Source organism: Macaca nemestrina, chromosome 3, assembly GCF_043159975.1.
Source record: "Macaca nemestrina isolate mMacNem1 chromosome 3, mMacNem.hap1, whole genome shotgun sequence".
Taxonomy (NCBI): domain Eukaryota; kingdom Metazoa; phylum Chordata; class Mammalia; order Primates; family Cercopithecidae; genus Macaca; species Macaca nemestrina.
In genome coordinates this window covers 97,351,808-97,379,553 of record NC_092127.1, presented here as the reverse complement: position 1 = coordinate 97,379,553, position 27,746 = coordinate 97,351,808, and positions in this window count along the sequence as shown.

The following is a 27,746-nucleotide window of genomic DNA, read 5'->3' as shown; positions in this document are numbered from 1 at the left end:
TAGTGATTGCCTGGGTAGGAGGTAGTGGATCAAAGGATCTATTACAAATGGGTGAATGGAAATGTTTATTATAATGATTGTAGTGACATACAAAGATATATAAATACATAAACATATAATAAAGTTATCAAATTGTACACTTTAAGCATTTGTAGTTTATGGTACTACAATTATACCTCAGTCAACTGTAAATATGAGAAGGTAGTAAACCCTTTTACACTAAATGTTAAAAGTTTCTAACCACTCCTTCTCAACCAAATAATAGCCCAATTGTCATGGTAAACAAATGAGAGTGAAAAATGAATCTCATAGCAGGAAGAACCTCCTGAGATGTTCTGTTTTCTCCCTGCTTTACACTGGTATAAAATATTATTATAATCCTTATTCCATAATGGAGGCCAAAAGAGCCAAGTGACTTGTGTAAGTCATTTATCAAAGTCTACAAAAATAAAGACAGAAGTTAAGTCTTTAACTCCTTTTTATTCATGGCCACAAGTTACATTTTCCATTAAGCCATGTAACTAGAAATATCATATTATATTTTCTAAATTCACATATTATATATTATCTAAATTCACATATCACAAGAGAAAGTGTAAAACACAAAACCACTTTTAAATAAGTTAGTAATGTTACCAGTAAAAAAAAACATGAATCTGATATATGCACAGAGACTTTCATTTGTTCTTTAAAAGTTCCAATAACATAATAAAATCATTTGTTGAATGTCATCGTGGTTTTTCCATTTAATAAAGGGAAGGTCCTTCATTGAGGCAATATTTGAATAAAAAGGGAGAGAGAGACCTATTAAGGGAGAATAACTTAACAGTAAAGTAGTTCAGGGACAAGCAGACACACTTTAAAATAACTAAATTCCAGAGGTGAAAGCCTGCTTGACACGTTCTGGAACAAAGGGACTGCTGTGACCAGAATAAACAGGGTAGCAGGAGTTGTAAAGGGATAAGATATTAAGTCTTACAGAGACAAGCAAGTGTCTAGATCATATCAAGCATGGTAAAATATTTGGCTTTTATAGAAAAATAAATTCCATTTGCATTCAAGTAGTCACTGGTCTAAATGTGACTAGAAAAAAGATTTAACTAACATGTGCAAACAGGACAATAAGCTATCTTTCCTGAGAAGATTTGACTCTTGAGACTGTGATCTGCTCATGTCTTAATGATCTAATAGTTCCAGGATATTATGCGTCAGAATGATTGATAGTAGAAAATATCACCAACAAAAAATTATGGTTTCCATTTTCTGACATTAGTAATAAGAATGTATTATTTAACAATAGGCGATACTTGAAATTACAAAGTGCATGTATTAATTACCGGGATTAAGAACATATGCTCTTTATCACAAATGACAACACATGCAGTTTGGACAAGAGATGTACACTTCCGTTTGATTGGCTTCATGCCTTAAGCCAAATTTACTTAAAATCTTCATTAACAATAGTCACAGAGTTTCCAAAAAAAGAAAAAAGAGCCTCAGATAGTTTACTAAAAAGGATATGGATGAAAACAACTTGAAAGTGATATAAATAGAGATACATGCATATAAGAAAAGGAGCACAAGAATCTCCAAAAACTTACATTTGTTACTATATTTGAAATTTGTTTGTTATTATATGCGAAATTAATGGAGAGCTTGATGAATTTTTTTTTTTTTTTTTTTTTTTTTTTTTTTGGTGGCATTCAGTTATTTGCACATATGCTCACGTATTTCTGGGGTGACCAACCATTCCAGTTTGCCTATTGACTATCCCGATTTTAGCACTGAAATTCCAGCTTTTAGGGAGACTCTTCAGTCCTTGGAAACCCAAGATGGCTGCCTACTCTATTTCTAGTAATCCTGAAAGTGAGTGTGCTACAAATGGTTATGAATAATGTATTTTTATTTTTATTCAGAAATATTTTATACACAAAATAATATGTAATCTATCAGTAGTGTATAATGAATGGCACTGGTAAACCCACAACCTGCTTAAAACCTTTGAAATTACTGCTCTCCTTAAAGCCACTGTGTTTCCTGTTCCTTTCCCACCCTTCTGTTTCGAGATGTTGTTGCTTTAATTAAAATTGTAATTAACTGCTTCTTGCTTTTCTTTTCTTTTTTAAATATTTTTTATCACAAATTTAACCACATCCAAACATGGCATTGTATTGATTATCATTGTTTTGGAAATCATTACAATTAGTAACATACTGTACATGTCTTTCTGGCACATGATTTTATGGTTCAACATTATACTAAATAACTTCATTTTATCATGTGATCATACAAGAAATATATTTATTCGTTTTCATCATTGTGCACAAATAATGCAATAAACAGTGCTTATCTGGTACTCATTATGTTCCAGAAACTGTTCTAAGCCTTTGTGTATCCACATTCTTTATTTTCTACAGAAAAAGTGGTAGAAATTATCATATCATTATTTTATACATAATCAAGCTGAGGTACAGAGATAAAAATATAGAACAATTAGTATAATATAGAAATACATTTGTAATATAAAAATTAGTAGCAGATATGAAATTCAAATCTATGAAATCTGACTCTAGAAGTTGTATTCTTATTCATTAAAATAGGGCATTATATTTTACTGTGTAAATATATGACAGATATATTTATTACCTTGTCAATAGATATTTGGGTGGCTTATGCATATTTTTCCTATTACAAACAATAACTCTATGAATATTCTTATAACAGTTCTCATTCAAACAAATGTTCTGTAGAGAAAAAAATAATCATGAAGTATGTATGCTTTTCAATGTGGATATACCAATTTATATATCTACAAACAACAAATTAAATTTGTCTTGTCCTATATCCTTATCAACCTACTGTGTTGTCACTGTTTATTTATTTTTGCCAAATTGTTGAACGAATAATGACTTATTTTGGTTAAATTTGTATTACCAGAAGCTAAGAGACTGAGCCTATTTTTAATTTATTGGCTAATTATGTGTAAGCTTTTGTAAAAATTTTATTTTGCCTTTAGATTTTTTTCATATTTTGTAATGGTGATTTTTTAAATGACATTAAAAATTACTTTTAAAATTGACTATTACTATATATATTTTTATAGTTTATCTGTTACATTATGTTTTTGTGTCATATTTTATATGACATATATGTTGTTAAATATGTTGCAAAAATTAATCTAATATGAAAAACCTTCAGTTTTTTGTCTTTTCATTTTTAAAATTTATGATAATTTAGTTAACTAATATTTTCAATATTTGTCATTCATAAATCTGAGTTAAGAAGTCCTTTCCCACCCTAAAGTCATATTTAAAGTTTTAATCCTCCTAGAATTGAGTTTTATTTATGGTCTGAAGAGACAATCAAATTTATTTTTTCTCCCCATATGTGTAATCATTTTTTAAAATTTAACTTTTCGTCATTACTACTTGCTCTCACATATATTACGTTTCTATAAAAATGTAGATAACTTTCTTGGCGCCCTAACCTGTCTATTTGTCTATTTAGACACCAGTTTAAATCTCTTTTGTTAAAGTTTTATGTGATAGAGAAACAACCGTGCCTAATTCTCCTTCACTTTGTTTTTCTTTTTGGCCAAACACCTGCGGAAGCGATACAGGTGCATCCAGAGAGCTAAGTATCTGAGCAAGAAGGCCTGGCAGCAGCAAATAAAGGACACAGATAGGAAGACCATATCTTAGACTGTGTCAATAGGTTCAGAAACCAAAGAGCTGGCTGAAGATGGTAAGGGTGACAAAGTTTGATACAAACAGTAATAGAACATGCTTATCATGATGAAATGATTAGGCCTATTAGGAAAGAGAACCCTTAAATATCTCAAACCTCTTTAGAGTCTAATAATATTTTTTGTTACATATTTATTATTAATCATGACATTGCTTAACTTTTAAAATATGTGCCTCTTAAGGAAGCTCTGAAATCAAGGCTCTTTTCTTCATAACTCTTGAGCATTTAATATGGCTTAGTTTTTAGGTTTAAATTTTGATATTTATTGGCTTTTTATGATTATAAAAAACTGAGAACTTGTTATCAAATAAATGAGTTTAATTATATTTAACCATGCTTTTAACTTTCAAATATCTTTTTCTGAAAACTGAACTAGTAACCACTATTATTTGATCAAAAGACTCCCTGGAGTCCTCTCCTGACTTATGTCTTAAATGAATAAATATTTATGTCCTGACTTACCCCCTTGATCATTACCATCTTTCAAACTTTCATCAGCCTGGTGAGCCTTTCCAACCAGTCCAGCTTGCTTAGACACTTAGTACAATACCCTCATGTCAAATTGTGGGCAAAATTAGGGAAGATGTATTGTCTTAGTTTTTACACATTAACCAGCTGAAACTCATAATTCTCAGATTATTTCCCCTGTAGCTTGCAATATTTGGGTTTATAACTAAGTGCTTATCTAATATAATGCACAATAATAGACTTTAGTAAGCTAAGCCTTGGGAAATGGTATAAACTTTTGGATTCATGTTGGATGTAAATATCAAATTTGCTGTAGTATTTCACTTTTGCCTAGATGTAAAAGAAAAAGTTTCAAATACAAAATAGAATGTTTGCGAAAATTGTACTTTAATATGAATACAAAGAATTGCAAAAGAATGGGTTATATAAATGAAATTTATAGTTTTTATAAAATACTGTGTTTATAAATTTTGTGTTAATAAATTTTGCCTGAACTAGTAAGAGTCTAGAGTTCCAAAAAGTGAAATGTTCTTGTATCTTTCAACCATTTGTAAAAGTGAATTTGTGTTCAACTTACCAGGAAAATATTCTTATTCTAAGAACTCAAGCTGCAAAAGAACAAATAGCATATTTTGGTAAATTTTCTTTCTTTTATTTTTTTTGTAATAAATCTTTTTTTTTTTTTTAATTATACTTTAAGTTCTGGTATATATGTGCAGAATGTTCAGTTTTGTTACATAGGTATACACGTGCCATGGTGGTTTGCTGCACCCATCAACCCGCCATCTACATTTGGTATTTCTCCTAATGCTGTCCCTCCCCTATCCCCCCACCTCCCAATAGGCCCTGGTGTGTGATATTCCCCTCCCTGTGTTCATGTGTTCTCATTGTTCAACTCCCACTTATGAGTGAGAACATGCAGTGTTTTGTTTTCTGTTCCTGTGCTAGTTTGGTGAGAATGATGGTTTCCAGCTTCATCCATTTCCCTGAAAAGGACATGAACTCATCTTTTTTATGGCTGCATAGTATTCCATGGTGTATATGTGCCACATTTTCTTAATCCTGTCTATCATTGATGGGCATTTGGGTTTGTTCCAAGTCTTTGCTATTGTGAATAGTGCTACAATAAACATACGTGTGCATGTGTCTTTATAGTAGAAAGATTTATTATCCTTTGGGTATCTACCCAGTAATGGTATTGCTGGGTCAAATAGTATTTCTGGTTCTAGATCCTTGAGGAGTTGCCACACTGTCTTCCACAATGGTCGAACTAATTTACACTCCCACCAACAGTGTAAAAGTGTTCCTATTTCTACACATCCTCTCCAGCATCTGTTGTTTCGTGACTTTTAATGATTACTATTCTGTCACGAGATTGTATCTCATTGAGGTATTAATTTGCATTCCTCTAATGACCAGTGATGATGAGCTTTTTTTTCATAGGCGTGTTGGCCGCACAAATGTCTTCGTTTGAGAAGTGTCTCTTTATATGCTTTGTCCACTTTTTGATAGGGGTTTTTTTTTTATTGTAAATTTGTTTAAATTCCTTGTAGATTCTGGATATTAGCCCTTTGTCAGATTTTCTCCCATTCTGTAGGTTGCCTGTTCACACTGACGATAATTTCTTTTTGCAGTGCAGGAGCACTTTAGTTTAATTAGATCCCATTTGTCAATGTTGACTTTTGTTGCCATTGCTATTGGTGTTTTAGTCATGAAGTCTTTGCCCATGCCTATGTCTTGAATGGTATTGTCTAGGTTTTCTTTGAGGATTTTTATGGTTTTGGGTATTAGGTTTAAGTCTTATCTATCTCGAGTTAATTTTTATTTAGGTGTAAGGAATGGATGCAGTTTCAGTTTTCTGCATATGGCTAGCCAGTTTTCGCAGTACCATTTATTAAATAGGGAATCCTTTCCCCATTTCTTGTTTTTGTCAGGTTTGTCAAAGATCTGATGGTTGTAGATGTGTGACTTTATTTCTGAGGCCTCTGTTCTGTTCCATTGGTCTATATATCTCTTTTGGTGCTAGTACCATGCTCTTTTGGTGACTGTAGTCTTGTAGTATAGTTTAAAGTCAGATAGCATGATGCTTCCAGCTTTGTTCCTGATGCTTAGGATTGACTTGGCTATATGGGCTCTTTTTCGGTTCCATATGAAATTCAAAGTAGATTTTTCTAATTCGCTGATGAAAGTCAATGGTAGCTTAATGCGGTTAGCATTGAATCCATAAATTATAATTTTACTGTAAGGAAACATACAATTTCATCATTTTTAAATCAGTTTCTTTAGGCATATATCATTAAAAGCATACAATATAAATTGTTTTAAGATGACTTATGAAGGCAAGATTTCCTTGGAATATTGTCTGAGTTGTGAAATAACTGAGGTGATGCTGGATAAATAAATTAAAAAGAAGTAAAACATTTGTCTGAATTATTTTTGCTTTTATTATTTTCTTATGAATTTTTTTTATTATACTTTAAGTTCTAGGGTACATGTGCACAACGTGCAGATTTGTTACATATGTATACTTGTGCCATGTTGGTGTGCTGCACCCATCAACTCGTCAGCACCCATCAACTCGTCATTTACATCAGGTATAACTCCCAATACAATCCCTCCCCCCCGCCCATAATAGGCCCCAGTGTGTGATGTTCCCCTTCCCAAGTCCAAGTGATCTCATTGTTCAGTTCCCACCTATGAGTGAGAACATGCGGTGTTTGGTTTCCCATTCTTGCGATTATTTGCTGAGAATGATGGTTTCCAACTGCATGCATGTCCCTACAAATGACACAAACTCATCCTTTTTTATGGCTGCATAGTATTCCATGGTGTATATGTGCCACATTTTCTGAATCCAGTCTGTCACTGATGGACATTTGGGTTGATTCCAAGTCTTTGCTATTGTGAATAGTGCTGCAATGACATACATGTGCATGTGTCTTTATAGCAGCATGATTTATAATCCTTTGGGTATATACCCAGTAATGGGATGGCTGGGTCATATGGTACTTCTAGTTCTAGATCCTTGAGGAATTGCCATACTGTTTTCCATAATGGTTGAACTAGTTTACAATCCCACCAACAGTGTAAAAGTGTTCCTATTTCTCCACATCCTCTCCAGCACCTGTTGTTTCCTGACTTTTTAATGACTGCCATTCTAACTGGTGTGAGATGGTATCTCATTGTGGTTTTGATTTACATTTCTCTGATGGCCAGTGATGATGAGCATTTTTTCATGTGTCTGTTGGCTGTATGCATGTCTTCTTTTGAGAAATGTCTGTTCATATCCTTTGCCCACTTCTTGATGGGGTTGTTTGTTTTTATCTTGCAAATTTGTTTGAGTTCTTTGTAGGTTCTGGATGTTAGCTCCTTGTCAGATGAGTAGATTGCAAAAATGTTCTCCCATTCTGTAGGTTGCCTGTTCACTCTGATGGTAGTTTCTTTTGCCGTGCAGAAGCTCTTTAGTGTAATTAGATCCCATTTGTCAATTTTGGCTTTTGTTGTTGTTGCTTTTGGTGTTTTAGACATGAAGTCCTTGCCAATGCCTATGTACTGAATGGTATTACCTAGGTTTCCTTCTAGGGTTTTTATGGTATTAGGTCTAACATTTAAGTCTCTAATCCATCTTGAATTAATTTTTGTATAAGGTGTAAAGAAGGGATCCAGTTTCAGCTTTCTACATATGGCTAGCCAATTTTCCCAGCATCATTTATTAAATAGGGAATCATTTCTTCATTTCTTGTTTTTGTCAGGTTTGTCAAAGATCAGATGGTTGTAGATGTGTGGTATTATTTCTGAGGGTTCTGTTCTGTTCCATTGGTCTATATCTCTGTTTTGGTACCATTACCATGCTGTTTTGGTTACTGTAGCCTTGTAGTATTGTTTGAAGTCAGGTAGCATGATGCCTCCCTCTTTGTTCCTTTGGCTTAGAATTGTCTTGGCAAGGGGGCTCTTTTTTGTTTCATATGAACTTTAGAGTAGATTTTTTCAACTCTGTGAAGAAACTCATTGTAGGTTAATGGGAGTGGCACTGGATCTATAAATTACCTTGGGCAGTATGGCCATTTTCATGATATTGATTCTTCCTATCCATGAGCATGGTATGTTCTTCCATTTGTTTGTGTCCTCTTTTATTTCACTGAGCAGTGGTTTGTAGTTCTCCTTGAAGGGGTCCTTTACATCCTTTGTAAGTTGGATTCCTAGGTATTTTATTCTCTTTGAAGCAATTGTGAATGGAAGTTCATTCCTGATTTGGCTCTCTGTTTGTCTGTTACTGGTGTATAAGAATGCTTGTGATTTTTGCACATTGATTTTGTATCCTGAGACTTTGCTGAAGTTGCTTATCAGATTAAGGAGATTTTGGGCTGAGATGATGGGGTTTTCCAAATATACAATCATGTCATCTGCAAACAGGGACAATTTGACTCCTCTTTTCCTAACTGAATACCCTTTATTTCTTTCTCTTGCCTAAGTGCCCTAGCCAGAATTTCCAACCCTATGTTGAATAGGAGTGATGAGAGAGGGCATCCCTGTCTTGTGCCAGTTTTCAAAGGGAATGCTTCCCGTTTTTGCCCATTCAGTATGATATTGGCTGTGGGTTTGTCATAAATAGCTCTTATTATTTTGAAATACATTCCATCAATACCTAGTTTATTGAGACTTCTTAGCATGAAGAGCTGTTGAATTTTGTCAAAGGCGTTTTCTGCATCTATTGAGATCATCATGTGGTTTTTGTCTTTGGTTCTGTTTATATGCTGGATTACATTTATTGATTTGCGTATGTTGAACCAGTCTTGCATCCCAGGGATGAAGCCCACTTGATCATGGTGGATAAGCTTTTTGATGTGCTGTTGGATTCGGTTTGCCAGTATTTTATTGAGGATTTTTGCATCGATATTCATCAGAGACATTTGTCTAAAATTCTCCTTTTTTGTTGTGTCTCTGCCAGGCTTTGGTATCAGGATGATATTGGCCTCATAAAATGAGTTAGGGAGGATTCCCTCTTTTTCTATTGATTGGAATAGTTTCAGAAGGAATGGTACCAGCTCCTCCTTGTACCTCTGGTAGAATTTGGCTGTGAATCCATCTGATCCTGTACTTTTTTTGGTTGGTAGTCTATTAATTATTGCCTCAATTTCAGAGCCTGCTATTGGTCTATTCAGGGATTCAACTTCTTCCTGGTTTAGTCTTGGGAGAGTGTAAGTGTCCAGGAAATTATCCATTTTTCTAGATATTCTAGTTTATTTGTGTAGAGGTGTTTATAGTATTCTCTGATGGTAGTTTGTGTTTCTGTGGAGTCAGTGGTGATATCCCCTTTATCATATTTTATTGTGTCTATTTGATTCTTCTCTCTTTTCTTCTTTATTAGTCTTGCTAGCGCTCTATCAATTTTGTTGATCTTTTCAAAAAACCAACTCCTGGATTCATTGATTTTTTGGAGGGTTTTTTGTGTCTCTATCTCCTTCAGTTCTGCTCTGATCTTAGTTATTTCTTGCCTTCTTCTAGCTTTTGAATGTGTTTGCTCTTGCTTCTCTAGTTCTTTTAATTGTGATGTTAGAGTGTCAATTTTAGATCTTTCCAGCTTTCTCTTGTGAGCATTTAGTGCTATAAATTTCCCTCTACACACTGCTTTAAATGTGTCCCAGAGATTCTGGTATGTTGCATCTTTGTTCTCATTGGTTTCAAAGAACATCTTTATTTCTGCCTTCATTTCACTATGTACCCAGTAGTCATTCAGGAGTAGGTTGTTCAGTTTCCATGTAGTTGAGTGGTTTTGATTGAGTTTCTTAGTCCTGAGTTCTAGTTTGATTGCACTGTGGTCTGAGAGGCAGTTTGTTATAATTTCTGTTCTTGTACCTTTGCTGAGGAGAGCTTTACTTCCAACTATGTGGTCAATTTTGGAATAAGTGCGATGTGGTGCTGAGAAGAATGTATGTTCTGTTGTTTTGAGGTGGAGAGTTCTGTAGATGTCTCTTAGGTCCACTTGGTGCAGAGTTGAGTTCAATTCCTGGATATCCTTGTTAACTTTCTGCCTCATTGATCTGTCTAAAGTTGACAGTGAGTTGTTGAAGTCTCCCATTATTATTGTATGGGAATCTAAGTCTCTTTGTAAACCTGTAAGGACTTGCTTTATGAATCTGGGTGCTCCTATATTGGGTGTGTATATATTTAGGATAATTAGCTCTTCCTGTTGAATTGATCCCTTTACCATTATGTAATGGCCTTCTTTGTCTCTTTTGATCTTTGATGATTTAAAGTCTGTTTTATCAGAGACTAGGATTGCAACCCCTCCTTTTTTTTTGTTCTCCATTTGCTTGGTAGATCTTCCTTCATCCCTTTATTTTGAGCCTATGTATGTCTCTGCATGTGAGATGGGTTTCCTGAATACAGCAGACTGATGGGTCTTGACTCTTATCCAATTTGCCAGTCTGTGTCTTTTAATTGGACCATTTAGTCCATTCACATTTAAGGTTAATATTGTTATGTGTGAACTTGATCCTGTCATTCGATATTACCTGGTTATTTCGCTGTTTGGTTGATGCAGTTTCTTCCTAACATTGATGATCTTTATATTTTGGCATGTTTTTGCAATGGCTGGTACTGGTTGTTCCTTTTGATGTTTAGTGCTTCCTTCAGGGTCTCTTGTAGGGCAGGTCTGGTGGTGACAAAATCTCTAAGCATTTGCTTGTCTGTAAAGGATTTTATTTCTCCTTCACTTATGAAACTTAGTTTGGCTGGATATGAAATTCTGGTTTGAAAATTCTTTTCTTTAAGAATGTTGAATATTGGCCCCCACTCTCTTTTTTTCTAGAGTGATGAATATAATAACATGATTAATTTTTCATTTTTAAACTTTACCTTAGACATGAATATTTTAAATATACAAAGTAGCTTCCTCTTAGGAAAAATACCTTGCTACCATGCATAAATTAACCAAGATCCATATTATTCTTCCATTATCACACAAAATAAGTTTAATCTTCTTCACTAACTAACATCTACTCAGAACTCTAGTAATCACGTACAAATTGGGAGCTTTAAGGTTAAACTATGATGCAATTCCCTTTTGTGTATATTTCTGAATGACAATGATAATGCTGTTGCTTATGATGATGAGAATTATCACTTTTTAAATGTCAGCATTTATTCAGTAATAAAGTAGTAGGCCAATTTCAGATACCTTGTTTACCTGATCTGATTTAATTTTTAGAATAATCAGACTAAAGATCTATCTGATTCCTGTATCTGAGAGATGTGAGTACCTTAAATGATAAAGTGTAATGAGAGTGTATGTGTTTTCACATTTGCTGAAGTACTTATTATCTCCTTAGAGAACAAATTTTTTCACTTTACTGAGCAACTACTTACAACAAAATTAGTTTGACGTATATTATTGTCATAATTTATAAGCAAAAATGCTAGTCTTAGTGAAGTAAATTACTAGTTGTTTAGTAACACAAGGAAGTAACTACCCAGACAGGTTTCAAATTCATTTCCAACTTTCTTTGAATTCACTATATACTACATTCTGGAATCAAAAGCGTTCAAAAATACTGTTTCAAAAATTTGAGACTTCATAGGTAAAGATAAGTGACTTGAGAAATCAAATAAAGACCTGCATCTCATACTAAAACCATGTGGTGGGGCATGATGGCTCAGGCCTGTAATCCCAGCACTTTGGAAGCCAAGTCAGGTGTCTTGCTTGATCTCAGGAGTTTGAAAACAGCCTGGGCAACGTGGTGAGACTCCATCTCTAGAAAAAATGCAAAAATTAGCCATGCCTGGTGGTGCATGCCTGCAGTCTGGAGGCTGAGGTGGGAGGATCACTTGAGCCTGGGCAACAAGGAGTGAGCCAAGATGTTTCCACTGCACTCCAGCCTGGGTGACAGAGTGAGACACTATCCATCCCTCCCCAGAAAAAATCATTTTGATACTATGGTCTTAATTTTTTAATACTGTGATCTCATTTTCATTTTCAATAATTTTTCATTGACTTATTCACACAACAAATACTTACTAGAAATGTACTTTGAGAAAGGCAGTATTCTAAACACTGTGCATAAGGTGCTTACGCTTGTCATATATTGCTAAAATATCTTGTAAAATAAAACAATACTGGTGATCTTGTAAAAAAGCGGTCTGCCTATATGTTTTTATACGTTACTGTAAAAACTACACATTCTCATTTTGAAAATACAATGTACATCTGCCTTTAAGCAAATGATGCTGGTCCCTGATCAAACTGGAGCTTTCAGTTTAGTTTGGAAGATAGCCTTTAATAAATAAAGCATGAATATAGGCATTGTAACACAAAGTAACAAATCTATAAAGTAACCAAAAGAGTACAGTTTCAAGGAATTGCAAGTAGAAAAGTGCCACCTAAGATGTGCTCTAAATGATAATGTAGAAGGAGTCAGTCATGGTAGAAGTGTGATGAGAACATGCCTAACACAAAGGAAGCCTATAAAGGCAGAAAAGAGCCTGGTGCCTTTGGGGAAATAAAAAAATACAAAAGAGGATAAAGGGAAGTTAACTCTGAAGAGACTGACATGAGTATGAGACTTTCATGGTCTTACAGGCTTTATTATTAAATTGGAATTTTATCCTAAATATCAGATAAAGCCATTGAAGTTTTTTAAGGAAGGAAGTGATTGAGTCATATTAAAATAAAGCTTAGAAATTTTATAGGATGATAAATGAAGACATGATTTAGGTAGTTGTTTCAATATTCCAAGCTTGAGACAGTGGTGTTTTGAACAAAAATAGTGATAGTGAAAATGGAAAAACGTAAATAGAATACGGTCATATTTTGAATATAGAATCACAGGAATTGAGCGTGTGGGGAGAAATATTTTAAAGATGTGATTTCAGATCTGGGCATTATGAATTTCAGATGTCTGTGAGACACCCACATGGAATATCAAAAAAGTAATTGTCTGGGAGAATCCAAAAAAGTAGCCTTCCCTGAAGAGAAAACTTTGGGACTCTGTAAGTGTAGAAATGATATTTAAATCCCTAACAATAGATGGAATAACCAAAACCAAATTTGTGCAAAATGAAGAGTGGGACGCAGCCTTGAGTAAACTTCTGATAAAGCTGAGCAGGAACCAAAAAAGAGAATTGGGGAAAATATTACTGAAATATATGAAGAAAATTAGAAAACAGGGGTTGTGTCATTATGAAATAAAATATCTAAAGTTAACGAGGGAAAGTTAACTAAAAGAAGAACATGAAGAATAGGTGTAAAGGAAGGATAAATAAATAACTCCAGTGAAGAAGTAGTGATATCCAAGAAACAAAAAGTATCCAAAAATATTATTAGATTGAAGAATATTTGTATCAATATCAAGGAGGATATTGTATCTATTATTCTAGTTATAGAATAACTATATGCTTCCCTGACTTGATATAAATAGAAAGATTATGGCTATTACAGAAAGCACCTTGCTGCTATTGGAGATGAAAGCTTACAGGGAAAGAGCACACCTGCACTGCTACTTTGTGAGAGGTGAAGCCAGCTGGACTTCCTGGGTGGAGTGGGTACTTGGAGAACTTTTCTGTCTAGCTAAAGGATTGTAAACACACCAATCAGCACTCTGTGTCTAGCTAAAGGATTGTAAATGAACCAATCAGTGCTCTGTAAAATGGACCAATCAGCAGGACATGGGTGGGGCCAAATAAAGGAATAAAAGTTGGCCACCCAGTTGCTGCTCAGGTCCCCTTCCATGCTACGGAAGTTTTGTTATTTTGCTCTTCACAATAAATCTTGCTGCTGCTCACTCTTTGGGTTCACACTATCTTTATGAGCTGTAACACTCACTGCAAAGGTCTGCAGCTTCACTCCTGAAGTCAGTGAGGCCACGAACCTACCGGAAGGAGTAAACAACTCTGGACATGTCACCTTTAAGAGCTGTAACACTCACTGTGAAGGTCTGTGGCTTCACTCCTGAAGTCAAGTGAGACCACGAACCCACTGGAAGGAAGAAACTCCAGACACATCTGAACATCTGAAGGAACTAACACTGTACACATCATCTTTAAGAACTGTAACACTCACCACGAGGGTCCGCGACTTCATTCTTGAAGTCAATAAGACCAAGAACCTACCAGAAGGAACCAATTCCGGACACAGTTGGACTGCACATCCTAGGGAGAGCAAAAGATACAGACCTGGAAATATTTAATTTCCTTTTGTTTCCATGCTGCATTAGGTAACATATCATGTTGTGATAGAACTACCTGCTTTGATCTTATGAGAACATTTATCAAAGCATATTGTAATAATCTACAATATTAGTCTTCGCCATTGTAATGTACACAATTTAAGGAAAGGTATCTCTAAAAATCTGTATATCCAATATTCGACTCATTGTGGTACATAGTAGCATTCAACAAATGTTTGTGAAAAGAATGATTCATAAAAGTGGAGCTGGGGATAATATAGTTTGTTTATTTTAGACCAATTGAGCAGGTCCAGAGGCAATAAGTGAAAATTCAAAGAACATGCTTTTTGTCATATGTAAGACAGATATTTCAAATATTCTAGAACAGTCTAAAAAGAAGGATCTATTTCCATGAAGGCACTTGAGTGGACAGCTGAATGACAGCTTGTTGGAGGGATTATAAAGAAGAATTAAGAAAAATTGTAACCACTATTGATCAAAAGCCTTCATTATCATTTATATTGATTTATATCCTAACATTATATAATATTATTTCTCATCTTTAAGAAAACATTCTTAATATTGTATAATATAGCTCCTCATCTTCAAAGAATTAATACAGCTTAATAATATTAGTTTTATAAGGAGCGCTAAGAACGTTGATAATGAAGAGAAAGTATGTATGGGTTACTCAATGTCTTATAATGTAATATTTAAAATTGTAATTAAGAAAATACACATTATTACTAAAGATACGTATCTACAAAATGTCGCATACTTTTTCTTTATCTTCTCTCTCTCTCTCTCTCTCTCTCTGTAGAAATGGACAGAATGGCAAATGCAAATAGTGAAGCAAATGAATTAAATAAAAATATTTTTACAAATACTGTATTTGCAGTATGTCAATATGTTGTCAGAAAAGGAATTTATCACAGATAAGTTTCACTGAAATATAACCTTAAGTTTCTAGAGTCAAAGGAAGAGCAAAAAAGTGAAGATAATGAAAGAGTCAATTAATTAATGATTCATTCATAATGACTGTAATTCAGAAAACATGACAAAGGACTATTTATGACATTTATAAGAATAATGTTATTGTTAAAAGTATAGGTACAATAGCTTATTTCTAAATTGAAAATGTTATTACTTTTTCAGCATTTTATTTTTCAAATATCCATATTTCTTCCTATTTATAAGTGTGAAAACAATAAAATGTTACTAGTCAATATTTGTATCAATTTAGCATTTTTGATGGGTCAAAATATTTACATATATTTTAAACATATTTATTGGCTGTCAAGTATATATTTGGCTCCTTAAATATATATTTATTGGCTGTCAAGTATATATTTCTCATGGTATCTACTCAGCTTGAATGTCATATAGCATCATTTACTGACATATGAAATAATTCAGTTTTCAGTTGTTATTACTGATTGACACTAAATTTCTTTGTTGAAAAATTCAATACTTTGATATCTATTCTGCACTTCATGATCTTTAATTTATTCATTTGAGAATTAATTTTTACCTAGAGAATGTTTTATGGTCATTTTATATGGATGGATCTTATTCTTTTATAAATAAGATAAAAACATATAGAGTCTCATGTGTATGTGCCAGATAATTTATTCCAATGGCCTGTATATATGAAAATAATTATTTTAAAGGAAATAGGAGCAAGCAAGTACTTTAAGATGTAGACTTCCTCAGAAGACAACCAGAAATATGGGTTCTTTAAGAAATAATAAATGGCAATTATGGAGTACTCTAGATACCTTCTTAATTAGAGATAAATGTGTTGTACAAATAATGAGACTGGCACGTGGGAAAAACATGTTTTCTCCTTAATTGTTTGCTTTACCTTTTAATTGGGTTATGAAATTGTTTAATAATACAAGCAAGACATTTCTAATACTGAACTCTTGAGACCAGAACCAGATTGCACTTTGCATATTCAATGAACATGATGAAGATTTCAGTTTTTCAAAGCAGAAATCAGGTTAGTCAAATACTGAAATAAAGTAAATCATCTCTCAAATTTATGCTGACCTACTGTGGGGATTAAAAGAGATAAACTTTGAAAATTGCTTGATAGTGGATCTGACACATAGTAGGGGCTTAAAAAGAAAGATATTACTATAAATATAAACGTAATCATTTAATAAAATTTATAATATTTTAATATACAGGATAATATCTTTCAGAAAAATAAATAATCCAAGGTTTTCTCATCTTAATATAGAGTAATGTTTTGAGTGAGTCTTTGAAACGTCTAGCACACATATTTTAATACATTTCCTTTATCCAAACACTCACATCCCCATAATCCATCCCCACACCCTCCAGTCAAACTCATCTAGTTTCTCTGCTTTTCTTAGCACTATGTACACTCTGTTTTATTACTGGAAATTTCACTTTTCATTCTTTCTCAGTTTATTTTATTTTCAATCTTTTGTCATGACCAAATATGGCTCTCTCCCAATTACGTCACAGTCAATGCTGCTTTTCTTTATATTTCTTATTCTATATAAAACCACCTTAATCTCTGATTTGCCTACTTTTTTTCTAACATCTTCAGTCAAATTTAATTCACTGACTGTGATACCTTACTTTATTGTGCTTTGCAGATATTACGCTCTTCAGAGATTGAAGGTTTGGGGCAATCTCACATTCACCAAATCTATCAGCAATCATTTTTCCAACAACATGTGCTCACTTCATGTCTCCATGTTATATTTTGGTAAATCTAATAATAGATCAACTTTTCAATTATTATTGTATTTGTTATGGTGATCCATGATCAGTGATCTTTGATATTACTACTGTAATAGATTGGACATCATGAATATATCCATTTAAATATGAGACAGCAAACTTAATACATAAATGTTTTGTGTGTTTTGACTGTTCCACCATCCAGTTCTTTCCCCATCCCTCTCCTTCTCCTGAGGCCTCTCTATTCCTGAGACACACAATATTAAAATTAGGCTAATTAATAACCCTACAGTGTGCTGTAAGCATTCAAGTGAAAAGAAGTGTTGCACTTCTTTCACTTTCAGTGAAAAGAAGTGTTGCACTTCTTTCACTTTCAGTGAAAAGCTAAAAATTATTAAGCATAGTGAGAATGACATGTCAAAAGTCAAAATAGGCTAAAAGCTAGAAATCTTGTGTCAAATAGTAAACCATGTTGTCAATGTAAAGAAAAACTTCTTGGAGGAAATTAAAAGTGCTATTCCAATGAACACAGGAATGATAAGGGAGCAAAATAGCCTCACTGCTGATATGGAGAAGGTTTTAGTGGTCAAACCAGCCACTACATTCCCTTAAACCAACGTATAATTCAGATCAAGGCCCAAACTCTCTTCAGTTCTCTGAAGGCTGGTAGAGGTGAGGAAGCTACTGAAGAAAAGTTAGAAGCTAGCAGTGGTTAGTTCATGAGATTTTTAAAAAGAAGCCAAATCTATAAGATAAAAGCACAAAATGAAGCAGGAAGTGTTGATGTAGAGATGTAACCAGTTTTCTGGAAGATCTAGCTAAAATAATTGATGAAGATAGTTACCCTAAACAATAGATTTTCAATGTAGATGAAACAGTCTAATATTGGAAGAAGATGCCATCTAGGACATATATAGCTAAAGAGAAGAAGTCAATGCTTGGATTCAAAGCTTCCAAGGAAAGGTTGACTTTCTTGTTAGGGGCTAATGCAGCTGGTGACTTTACATTGAAGTCAAGGATTATTAACCGTTCAAAAATTCTAAGGCCCCTAAGAATTATGCTAAATGTACTCTGCTTTTGTTCTATAAATGGAACAAAGCCTGGATGACAACACATATGTTTGTAGCATGATACACTGAGTAGTTTAAGCCTCCTGTTGAGACCTGTTGCTCAGAAAAAGATTCCTTTCAAAATATTACTGCTCAGTGACAATGCACCTAGTCACCCAAGAGCTCTGATGGAGCTTTGCAAGGAGATCAATGTCGTTTCCATTCCTCCAGCACAACATCCATTCTGCAGCCTATGGATCAAGAAGTAATTTCAACTTTCAAGTCTTATTATTTAAGAAATATATTCTGTAAGGCTATCGCCGCCACAGATTATGATTTCTTTGGTGGAGCTGGACAAAGTACATTGAAAACCATCTGGAAAGGATTCACCATTCTAGATGCCAATAAGATCATTCCTGACTCGCTGGAGGAGGTCAAAATCCCAATTTTAACCAGCATTTGGAAAAAATTAATTCCAACGCTAATGGATAACTATGAGGGGCTCAATACGTCAGTGTAGAAAGTAAGTGAAAATGTGGTAGAAATAATAAGAGAACTATAATTAGAAGTGGAGCCCAAAGATGTGACTGAATTGCTGCAATCTCGTGACAAAAATTGAATGGATGAGGAATTGCTTCTTATGAATAAGCAAGGAAAGTGTTTTATTAAGATGAAATCTATTCCTAGTGAAGATGAATAACGATGAAATGATAAAAGATTTAGAATATTTCATAAAGTTAGTTAATAAAAGCAGTGGCAGGGCTTGAGAGATGTGATTCCAATTTTGAAGGAAGTTCTACTGTGAGTAAAATGCTATCAAACAGCATCGCATGCTACAGAGAAATCTTTCATGAAAGGAAGAGTCAGTTGATGTGGCCAACTTCTTGTTGTCCTATTTTAAGAAATTGCCATAGCCACCCCAACCTTTAGCAACCAACTCCTTCATCAGTCAGCAGCCATTAGCATCGAGGCTAAACCCTCAACCAGCAAAAAGATCACGACTTGCTGAAGGTTCAGATAATTGTTATAATTTTTAATGTATTTTTAATTAAGGTACATATATTTTTAAAATTATAGTGCAGTTCCACTTAATAGACTACAATATAGTGTAAACATAACCTTTATATGCACTGGAAAATTTAAAAAATTGTGTGAATCACTTTATTGCAATATCTGCTTTATTGCAGTAGTCTGGAACTGAACCTTCAATATCTTCAAAATATGCCTGTATTCAGTTTATGAATAGATATTTATTAAGTGCCTTCCATGTGCCAGGTACCATTCTAGGACCTTAAGATGTATCAGTAAACATAGTAGACAGAAATACAGTACTGAAGTACCTTCCATTTAGTGGGGGTATGGAATATAGCCTATGAACAATAAACATGAAAAATAATTCACTTATAAATAATGCTAAAATTAATAAGTGCTATAAAAAGGAGAATAAAGGGGATAGGAGTGGATAAAGGGGAGTGTATATTTCAATTTGAAATAATATGGTCAGGATAGGACTCATTGAGTAAAGTGTAGTGGGGAAAAGATAAAGCATTAGCACTATGAATATTTTTGGGAAAAGTAGCTCATGTAAAAGAAAGAGACAGAAATCTATTGCATCCAAAATAAAATGACTAGGAAATAGAGCAGCTGGAGAAGTCAGATACATGACCTTGCTCATGAAGTCCACATTACATGTTGCTTTCACATGGAGTTAAGGAAAGTTGCTGGAGAATTTTGAGAAAAGCAGTGTTAAGGTCTGAATTACATTTTCGAAGAATGACTCTGTTTGCTATGTTGAGAATAGAAAACACAGGTGGCAAGGAAGAAAAAGAACACAAATTTCTGTTTCATTTATTTTCGCTTTATGTTCCTATAATTTGTGTCATAATATATTCAATCTGCAATTCATGTTTTATACTTTTTAGGTGATTTAAGGCCTAGGTTATATATATCTTTATGCCACAAACTGCTGCCAGTGTTGGTAACTCCAACATCTATTTCGAGAATCTCTTAAATAGCTAAACATTATGGATCCTTAACTGGTTTTATTCCATTGATATATTAATATGTCACATTCCACTTTGGCCATAACCTAATTACTGACAAAACAAAGCATATCCTGCCTCTTGGTTGATGAATTTGGTGCAAAAACTCTTTGTCTTAAAATTTCTTGTCTTTTAAAATTAATACAGTTGTTAGGTTAATGTATCAGACTGACCTTGACCTACATTCAGTAATTTCACTAAGATTGTTAACTTTCCCTAGCATTAAGAAATTATGCCTTAGTATAAATGCCAGATTCATCCCCAACAAATACATTCTTAGTACCATCTTTGTCAATTTATTAATGTTTTCCTGCTTGGAATCCTTTCCCTTCTATACAACCTATCAATTCATCAAAGCCTATCACATGTTTTATCTTCTTTATAAGATTTCTTTAACCCTTCCAGTTGACATACATATATTTTCTTCTTCTGTCAAGAAAATTACTTCATCAATGTATATTTAATAAGTAGCAACTAAGTTTCTGACACTGTACCAAATCTGGGGGAGGAGTCTGATTTGAATCACTAATGAATGCATTATTACACACTAAGAGCTCAGAAGGCAAGAGGATATAATAAAATAACATGTAGCTCGGGTACCTGACCTATCCTAAGGAGCTGGCAACTAACCTAAGATGGGCAGATGAATTGCAGTTATTTAGACAAATGAGGGTGGAGATGATGGACATCCTTAGTTGGTCTTAACCATCAGTCCATCATACATCAGGCTTTTTTCTTTTTTTATTTTTGTCTCATTTCATGTAATCCTGCTCTCAATTCTAATTTTTACAGTTGTCAAAATAAATTTTATAATTTAAAAAATATTAAAATATACCTCAAAAACCACGAGTATTTTAAATATGTAATTTGTGTAATGATTTGATTTTGGTTTTTTTATAATTTCAACTTTTATATACAGTTACATGTGTAGGTTTGTTACATGCATATATTGGGTGATGCTGAGGCATGGAGTGTGAATGAGCCTGTCACCCAGATAGGGAGCATAATACCCAATAGTTAGTTTTTCAGCCTTTGCCTCCTCCTGCTCTCCACCCTTATTAGTCCTGAGCGTCTATTGTTCCCATCTTTATGTCCATGTCTTTATCAGCAGCATGAAAACAGATTAATATACCCATGTTGCTGCACATGACAGATTTTCATTTTTTTTAATAGCCGACTACTAGTCTATTGTGTACACATATCACATTTTCTTGATCCATTCTTCTGTTGATGGGTACTTAGGTTGACCTCATGTCTTGGCTACTGTGAAAACTGCTGCAATAAACATGGGAGTATAGATACACCTTCAATATCCTCATTTCTTTTATTTTGAATGTAAATACTCAGCAGTAGGATTGCTGAAGCATATGGGAGTTTTATTCCAAGCATTTAAGAAACCTCTAGACTGTTTTCCATAATGGCTGTGCTAATTCATATTCCCAAAAACAGCGTATTAGACTTCCTTTTTCTCTTCATCCTTGTCAGCATTAAATTAATAAAATTAATAGATATACAATGCTTTGCATCATTTTAAAAAATGATTTTTATAAAGAAATTCTAAGAATTTAATATTCTGTCTCTTCAATATTTGTGAACTTGTAAAAAGTATGTATACAAATGGCCAAAAACTGGAATGAAGAATGGAAAATAAAGCATGATTAAAGTGATCGGTTTAATAGTGATTTTTTTCTATAGTGTTTCTTTTTATAACACATGGGTAGCAATATTTGAGAATAATAAGAAAATGTCTTAGGTTTACATATTTACACAATATTGATTAATTAAGGTAAGAGTATGCATATTTGAATATATAGAATGAACTAGATCCAACATATGCCTCTCCCTGTCCATAAATCATAGTTAGAATTTTAACTCTCATATACAGCATGAGTCTAAATCCCATCTTTCTAAATTTTATTTCTTTGCTTCTGCCATAAAGGATGCTTTTATCTGAAAATTATCTATTGCATTTCAACTACTCATAACTTACTAATCAGCTTTGGTGGCATTTTTTCATGTCATATGCAGATTATACAAATGTTTTACATATTATCAGCAAGTCCATTCTTTTTGACACTTCAGCCAGGTGTGGAAAAATTTCTAACACTGTTTTCCCTCTAACAGATTAAAATTACTGCTATTTTGAGAGTTTGGTATAATTTTAGAATCAACAATGCTAGATTTTTTTCATACACTATTTATGAAGAATAGTATGAAATCACCATACCAGCTGCAATATATTGTTAAACTCTCCAAAGAACACTTTCTATTATTTTGTCTCTCTGTGTCATTGTCTTTCTTTCCTCCTGTGTTTTTGTATCAGACAACACTTGTTTTCTGAAGGGAAAATGATGATCATATCTGTTGTAATTCTGAAGGTTCTTCAAATGCAAAAGGATTTATAACTCTTACATTATCTATAATTCTGTCTGAATTGGAAATAAAACATTATTAGATTAAAATTGAATAATAATTTTTAAAAGCGTCCTTTTATTGTCTAGTTATATTTTCTTGGTGTAAAACTACACTTTCATTTAAATCTTTCATATATCTTGAGTTATAATAATTTTTGTATAGGGTGAAACATGGAGATCCTGGACTTCAATCTTCTTCTTATCCCAGCATCATTTATTGTTATCCCAGCATCATTATCCCAGCATCATTTATTGACTAGGGAGACTTTTCCCTATTGTTTGTTATTGTCAACTTTATTGAAGATCAGCTGGTTGCAGGTGTGTGACTTTACTTCTGGGTTCTCTATCCTGTTCCATTGGTCTATGTGTCTATTTTGTACCAGTACCATACTGCTTTGGATACTGTACCTTGGGTAGTCTGATGCCTCCAGCTTTGTTCTTTGCTTAGGATTGCTTTTGTCCTTTTGATTCCATGTGAATTATAGAACATTTTTCTTTAATTATGTGAAAAATGACATTGGTAGTTTGATAGGAATAGCATTAAATCTATAAATTGCTTTGGGCAGTATGGTCATTTTAACAATATTGGTTCTTCCTGGTCACGAGCATGAAATGTTTTTCTGTTTGTTTGTGTCATCTCTAATTTCTTTCAACAGTGTTTTGTAATTCTCATTTTAGAGATCTTTCATCTCCTTGGTAAGCTATAGTCCTAGGTATTTTATTTTTTGTGGCTGTTGCAAATGTGATTGCATTCTTGATTGGGCTCTCAGCTTGAATGTTGTTGGCATATAGAAATGCTACTGGCTTTTGTGCATTGACATTATATTCTGAAACTTTACTGAAGTCATTTACCAATTTTAGAAGCCTTCTGGCAGAGCCACTGGGGCTTTTTAGGTATAGAATCATATTGTCCGCAAAGAAAAATAGTTTGACTTGTTCTCTTTTTATCGGGATGCTTTTTTTTTCTTTCTCTTGCCTGATTGCTTTGGCTCAGACTTCCAGTATTATGTTGAATAGAAAGGCTGTGAGTGGACATGCTTATCATGTTAACAGTTCTCAAGGGGTAATGGTTCCAGCTTTTGTTCATTCAGAATGACATTGGCTGTGGATTTGTCACATAGAGCTCGTATTATTTCGAGGTATGGTCCTTTGATGTCTAACTTGTAGAGGATTTTTAACATGAAGGAATGTTGCATTTTTTTTCAAAAGCCTTTTCTGCATCTATTGAAATAATCAAAAGGATATGACATTCTGGATATCAGCCTTAGCAAAGAGTTTATGACTATGTCCCCAAAAGCAATTACAACGAAAACAAAAGTTGACAAGTTGAATCTAAGTAGACTACAGAGGTTCTGCACAGGAAAATAAACTATTGACAAAGTAAACGGACAGCCTACCGAATGGGAGATAATATTCCCAAACTATGCATCTGACAAAGGTCTAATATTTAGAATCTATAAAAGATTTAAGCTATTGCATAAAGAATAAATAACCTCATTAAAAATGGGTAAAGGACATGAGCAGATACTTCTTAAAAGAAGACATACATGTGCCCAATAAATATATGAAAAAATGCTATCATCACAAATCATTAGAGAAATGAAATTCAAACACAAGGAGATACCATCTCACAACAGTCAATATGGCTATTACTAAAAAGTCAAAAAAATACTGCAGGAAAAAGATAAGTGTAAAAAAATAAATAAAATTAACAAAGGTCAAAGAACAATAGATGCTGGCAAGGTTGCAGAGAGAAGATGACACTTATACACTGCTAGTGGGAATGTAAACCAATTCAGCCACTGTAGAAAGCTACTTAAGACACAGCTACCATTTGACCCAGCAATTGAACTACTTGGTATATACCCCAAAGCACAATAAATATTCTACCAAAAAGACACATGCACTCATATGTTCATTGCAGCACTATTCACAATAGCAAAGACATGCAACCAATCAAGATGCCCATCAGTGGTGAACTGGATAAAGAAAATGTGATACATAAACCATAGAATACTATTCAGCCACAGAAAAGAACAAAATGATGTCCTTTGCAGCAACATGAATGCTAGAGGCCATTATCCTAAGCAAACTAATGCAGAAACAGAAAACCAAGTATCATATATTATTACTTAAAAGTGGGAGGTAAACACTGAATACACATGGACAAAAAGTGGGAACAATAAATACTGGGAACTGCTTTAGTGAGGAGTGGGGCTGGGGGGTGTACTATGCTCATGACCTGGGCGATGGTATCATTTATACACCAAGCCTCAGTGAAACACAATTTATCCATTTAATAAACATCCACATTATATTAGTCCATTCTCACACTGCTAATAAGGACATACCCAAGACTGAGTAATTTATAAAGGAAAGAGTTTTAACTGATTCACAGTTCAGCATGGCTGGGGAGGCCTCAGAAACCTTACAGTCATGGTGGAAAGGGAAGCAAATACATCCTTCTTCACATGGTGGCAACAAGGAGAAAATCTCAATTTCGCAACAATATTTCTCAAAATTATTGAACCCTTTTGATTGGTGCAGAGGAATATTTCCATGTAACAACAATAACAAATAAAATCATATTACGGTACAAGTTTAGTTGCCTTTGATTGAACAAAAATGAAATGATTCATTTAATTTGTTCATTATTGAAAGTGAATGAGGGCCAGGCATGGTGGCTCACTCCTGTAATCCCAGAACTTAATTTCACCGGCCGAGGCAGGTGGATCACGTAAGGTCAGGAGTTCGACAATAGCCTGGCCAACACAGTGAAACCCTGTCTCTACTAAAAAAAAAGAAAAAATTCCTGGGCGTGGTGGCGGGAACCTGTAATCCCAGCTACCTGGGATGCTGAGGCAAGAGAATTGCTTGAGCCCAGTAGGCAGTGGTTGCAGTGAGTTGACATTATGCCATTGCACTCCAGCCCAGGAGAAAGTGTGAGACTCTGTCTCAAAATGAAGAAGAAGAAGAAGAAGAAGAAGAAGAAGAAGAAGAAGAAGAAGAAGAAGAAGAAGAAGAAGAAGAAGAAGAAGAAGAAGAAGAAGAAGAAGAAAACTCTTCTAATTGATCCATCAAAAACTGGTAAACTGGTTTTACAAAATGAGAATACAAAATTGTAACTATTTTCAAAAACACCTTATCTGGAAAAACATGTTTTGATTTTCTAGAGCATATACAATTATTATTTCAGTTGTAGTTGCAATGTACTTAGATTCTCTAGAAAACTAATCTAATATTTGTGGCTTTTTATAATAATCATTAGTGCTTTTAAAACCATTAAATGTCTACCCAGATGATATACACTGTGGAAACTGTATTGGGAAATCTAAAAGGAAGGACTGGATAGGACGAGGTTTGTAATGTCTCCCATTTCTAAAGCTTTCTCTACGGCATTTTGGCCCATAGATTCTTATTGCTCCAGCCATTTCTTAATGCACTGGTGGCCAAACTGCTTAACATACGATTTTGCTACCATAATCACAGCCATTTGGATCAAAGGAGACACCAGTCTCAAGGAATGATAATCCACATGTTGAATGGAGAATTTTATAAAATGTATTAATGTATTTAAAAATTGCAAAAAGAGTAGACTTTAAATGGTCTCCCCACAAACATGAAGTAGCTGAGGTGAGAGTTTAATTCGATTATTAATTAAATTAATTAGCTTGATTTAATCATTTTCATTGTTTGATTTATATATATATATATATAAACACCATATTGTACCACATAAATATATACAATTATTACTTTTCAGTTAAAAATTTTAAATTGTCTTAGTAATGAATGTTTTGGCTGACAGGGAAGAGATGATTAAATTAAAACTGTAATATTCTTTCAGTTGAGAACTTGAAATCCTTAAGTTATACAATGCCAGTGTTTACTAGTGGCTGCCTAAGCTGAAAGAAACAGGAAAAAAAGAGTATCAGAGGCTATATGGAGAAAAACAACAAAATTGATGATACTAACGCCACTACCATTACTATTACTACTAACAGTGAGAAGAAATAACTGGTGAATAACAACAGACATGTAGAGGGAGCAGTAAGTACTGAAATGAAGAAGTAGTTCTTACTGCTGACTTCTTATCAGGACCATATCATCATAAGGTATCCTAGTTCCTAGAGCAACCTTAGACCCTGAATGACTTCTTGGTCTCTATCATTCTAATTCACAAGGGCCATGACTGTATTGCAGTTCTGAATTCTATTTGGGTGGTCCAGATTTTCACAGGCCTGGTTATAACAAGATTCACTTTTTTCTTATTTCCTTGTGTATTTTTCAACCAACTCCCTTTTTCTAATCTAAATAAATTGATATCTAATAAGCCATAATACATAATTCAGTTAATCTAAGAGGGAGAATTAACATGATTTTAAGTATTTCTTTTTTGGCCTTTAAAGTATATAAATATAGATATCGGGTTTATTCATGATCATTGTTAAGTAGTATTTGTTTGGACAGACCTATATTTTGTTATCCCTTTCTATGTTAATAAACTATTCCTTCACCTTATATTTCCTTTAAAATAGTCCTGCTATGAACAATAATACTTTAGTATATGCCTCAGGGTGATTATGAGGAAGATTATTTTAAGAATATATGCACTGAAGCATGGAAATGCTGAATCATGGATTTTGTACATTCTTAATTTAGATCATGCTTTTCAAAGTGGTTGCATTAAGGTACATTCCTCCTCCATATCCAGCAGTACATAAAACTTCCCCTCCTCTGCATCCTTCTAATTTTCACACTTTCAACCGTTTATTGATATAAGAGATGTGAAAATCTATGTGGATTTAATTCCCATTTCCTTGAGTGTTAGAGAAGTTGAGAGTCTATTACCCATCTTTGTTTCTTCATTTGTCAGTTGGCTTTTTCATTCAGTAGGCTTATTTGTTTGTCAGAACACTTTTTCCAATCAAGGATTGTTTCAATTTAGTTTTTAAATTTGAGGGTAATGTATTTGGCCATATTGTTAGTAAAAAGTTGAACTTTATACCTAAGTATATTCAATCCTACATTTACGACATTTTTAGGAAGCTGTCTTTATCTCCCATTCAGAGTCTAGTGTGAGACAGGTAAGTTTTCACCATCTCTGTTTATTGGAAGGTGGACTTGTCTTTCACCTTAGTAAAC